The 3,964-nt window shown below is 45.1% G+C and overlaps 1 non-coding gene across 1 annotated transcript; it reads right to left on the bottom strand.

Moving 5' to 3' along the window:
* Window positions 1–3,118: 3,118 nt before the first annotated feature.
* On the bottom strand, window positions 3,119–3,193 carry Trnal-caa (transfer RNA leucine (anticodon CAA)). Its single transcript has one exon. It is a non-coding gene; the product is annotated as a tRNA-Leu (tRNA).
* Between the last annotated feature and the right edge of the window lie 771 nt (window positions 3,194–3,964).

Here is a 3,964-nt window from a genome sequence, read left to right as displayed (position 1 = left end):
GCGACCGCGTACGGCAACCACAGAGGGCAACGCGCAGCTAGTGCAGCAGGTGATCCAACAGTGGCCTCGGGTTTCCGTTCGCCGTGTTGCAGCTGCGGTCCAAATGACGCCAACGTCCACGTATCGTCTCATGCACCAGAGTTTACACCTCTATCCATACAAAATTCAAACGCGGCAACCCCTCAGCGCCGCTACCATTGCTGCACGAGAGACATTCGCTAACGATATAGTGCACAGGATTGATGACGGCGATATGCATGTGGGCAGCATTTGGTTTACTGACGAAGCTTATTTTTACCTGGACGGCTTCGTCAATTAACAGAACTGGCGCATATGGGGAACCGAAAAGCCCCATGTTGCAGTCCCATCGTCCTGCATCCTCAAAAAGTACTGGTGTGGGCCGCCATTTCTTCCAAAGGAATCATAGGCCTATTTTTAAGATCCAAAACGATTACTGCATCACGCTATCTGGACATTCTTCGTGAGTTTGTGGCGGTACAAACTGCCTTAGACGACACTGCGGACACCTCGTGATTTATGCAAGATGGTGCCCGGCCACATCGCACGGCCGACGTCTTTAATTTCCTGAATGAATATTTCGATGATCGTGTGATTGCTTTGGGCTATTCGAAACATACAGGAGGCGCCGTGGATTGGCCTCCCTATTCGCCAGATATGAACCAGGTGTACCGCCAGAATGCAGAAACAATTGAACAGCTGAAGCAGTACATCTCATCTGCATGTGAAGCCATTCCGCCAGACACGTTGTCAAAGGTTTCGGGTAATTTCATTCAGAGACTACGCCATATTATTGCTACGCATGGTGGATATGTGGAAAATATCGTACTATAGAGTTTCCCAGACCGCAGCGCCATGTGTTGTTGACAGTTGTAACTACTGTAATTTCGAAAGTTTGTCTGCCTGAAAATGTACTGTTGTCCCAAGCATATTGCAACAAACGGTGTATTTCTATCGCTGCTCATTTAGTTTGTATTGCCGTTTCAAATATACCGGTCATTTTTGAAACACCCTGAATATATGCTTGAAAGAAACCAGAGTAATTAAGAAAAGCTTGATGACCTATATGCTGCCTGAGGAAGGTGGGAATACCGCGCTGGAAAGTACCACTGCTAACGATGTAAGCTTCGTCAGACACATGCAGCACAGGTGGCGGCATTTGCAAAAACTACACTCTGTATTTAAGCATGTGCCATTGGTTTGAGGCAAACTTACACAATGGATTTTTGTCTGAATTTTCGTAGCTAAATTAAGAATGAGAAAGTGGCAAGTGGTGTATCAAGTCGATCAGAGTCAGGATAAGTTTCACAAACAAATAACCAGGACAATAAAGAAAAATTGAATTAATGATCCGAGGGAGAACTTTTGCCAGAACTTTCATAGAGATGGGGAATGGACAAATGGAGTTTCAGATAGATCACCAAGAACCCTGTCTCAGGCATGTATGTGTGTGGTGTCCCTAGGTTACTTAGGTTTAAGTAGTTCTAAGTTCTAGGGCACTGATGACCTCAGAAGTTAAGTCCTATAGTCCTCAGAGCCATTTGAACCAACCAGATCATCAAGAGGTCTAACTTTGCAAAAAAATAAAATAAAACATTAATTGCTTGAAAGCGATTGGGGTGATTAACAAAAACTTAATTAGTGATTTAAGGGAAAATTAGTCAGTGGGTTTTTGAATTTTCACAGCCAAACAAAGATTAGGAAATGACAAAATAAAATATAAAATTTACCAGAGTGAGATCTAGTTCTGCAAAAAGCTTGAAAATAAAAAAATTAAAGAAAGTGGTCAAATGTTTTGTGACATGGTATGTCTAAGTAAGAAATAAAATAGATTAGAGAAACATCTGACGTGCCGCTGAACGATAACCAAAGTCATGTATAGCAAAAAAGTTGTATGTTAACTTAGAATTTTCACTTTACATAGTAGTACTATCACAAGTGCCTATTTGTTGAGGTCCGGTGAACCGGCCAGTCTGTGGATAGTTTTTAGGCGGTTTTCCATCTGCCTCAGCAAATGCGGGCTGGTTCCCCTTATTCTGAATCAGCTACACTATGTTGACGATTGCTGTGCAAACAAGTTCTCCACATATGCGTACACCACCATTACTCTACCACGTAAACATAGGGGTTACACTCGTCTGGTGAGAGACGTTCCTTTGGGGGTCCACTGGGGGCCAAACCGCACAATAACCCTGAAAGAATAGTTCGGTGTGGGGCGGCGGAGGGGGGAAGTGGACTGCGGTAGTCGTCATGGGGTTGTTGACTACTGCGGCTGCGGCGGGGATGGAGCCTCTCCGTCGTTTCTAGGCCCCCGGATAACATACAATACAATACAACATCAGTCTGGTGTGAGACATTCCCTGGGGGGGGGGGGGGGGATGAAAGAACGTTTCGGTGTGGGACGGCGGAGGGGTGAAGTGGACTGCGATAGTGGTCGTGGGGTTGCGGACCACTGCGGCTGTGGCGAGGACAGAGCCTCTCCATCGTTTCCAGGTTCCCGGTTAACATAACATAACATAACTATCACAAGTGGCAAAATATTGTACTGCTTGAGTTCAAATACCAATAGTATCTCAAGGCCACACAACAGCAGACTGCGGTCCCCATAATCCACCAAATAAATATCCTCCAGTACTCTTTAAAGTCACACCCCCCCCCCAATTAACCACGGACCTTGCCATTGGTGGGGAGGCCTGCGTGCCTCAGAGATACAGATGGCCGTACCGTATATGCAACCACAATGGAGGGGTATCTGTTGAGAGGCCAGACAAACGTGTGGTTCCTGAAGTAGGGCAGCAGTCTTTTCAGTAGTTGCAGGGGCAACAGTCTGGATGATTGACTGATCTGGCCTTGTAACATTAACCAAACCGGCCTTGCTGTGCTGGTACTGCGAACGGCTGAAAGCAAGGGGAAACTACAGCCATAATTTTTCCCGAGGGCATGCAGCTTTACTGTATGATTAAATGATGATGGCGTCGTCTTGGGTAAAATATTCCGGAGGTAAAATAGTCCCCCATTTGAATCTCCGGGCGGGGACTACTCAAGAGGACGTCGTTATCAACAGAAAGAAAACTGAAACTTCCTGGCAGATTAAAACTGTGTGCCCGACCGAGACTCGAACTCGGGACCTTTGCCTTTTGCGGGCAAGTGCTCTACCAACTGAGCTACCGAAGCACGACTCAGTCCCGGTACTCACAGCTTTACTTCTGCCAGTATCTCGTCTCCTACCTTCCAAACTTTACAGAAGCTCTCCTGCGAAACTGCCAGGAAGTTTCATATCAGCGCACACTCCGCTGCAGAGTGAAAACCTCATTCTGGAAACATCCCCCAGGCTGTGGCTAAGCCATGTCTCCGCTATATCCATTCTTTCAGGAGTACTAGTTCTGCAAGTTGATGAGATAAAAGAAATTATTCAGGTAGTGAAGGGAGACGAAAATTTAATAGTCATGGGTGACTGGAATTCGTCAGTAGGAAAAGGGAGAGAAGGAAACATAGTAGGTGAATATGGATTGTGGGGAAGAAATGAAAGAGGAAGCCGTCTGGTAGAATTTTGCACAGAGCATAACTTAATCATAGCTAACACTTGGTTCAAGAATCATAAAAGAAGGATGTATACATGGAAGAATCCTGGAGATACTAAAAGGTAACAGATAGATTATATAATGGTAAGACAGAGATTTAGGGATCAGGTTTTAAATTGTAAGACATTTCCCGGGGCAGATGTGGATTCTGACCACAATCTATTGGTTATGAACTGTCGATTAAAACTGAAGAAACTACAAAAAGGTGCTAATTTAAGGAGATGGGACCTGGATAAACTGAAAGAACCAAAGGTTGTAGAGAGTTTCAGAAGAGCACAAGGGAACAATTGACAGGAATGGAGGAAAGAAATACAGTAGAAGAAGAATGGGTAGCTCTGAGGGATGAAGTAGTGAATGCAGCAGAA

This window comes from Schistocerca gregaria, chromosome X (genome assembly GCF_023897955.1).
Source record: "Schistocerca gregaria isolate iqSchGreg1 chromosome X, iqSchGreg1.2, whole genome shotgun sequence".
Taxonomy (NCBI): domain Eukaryota; kingdom Metazoa; phylum Arthropoda; class Insecta; order Orthoptera; family Acrididae; genus Schistocerca; species Schistocerca gregaria.
The sequence above is the reverse complement of the archived record's forward strand: the minus strand, read 5'-3'. Positions and strand labels throughout refer to the sequence as shown.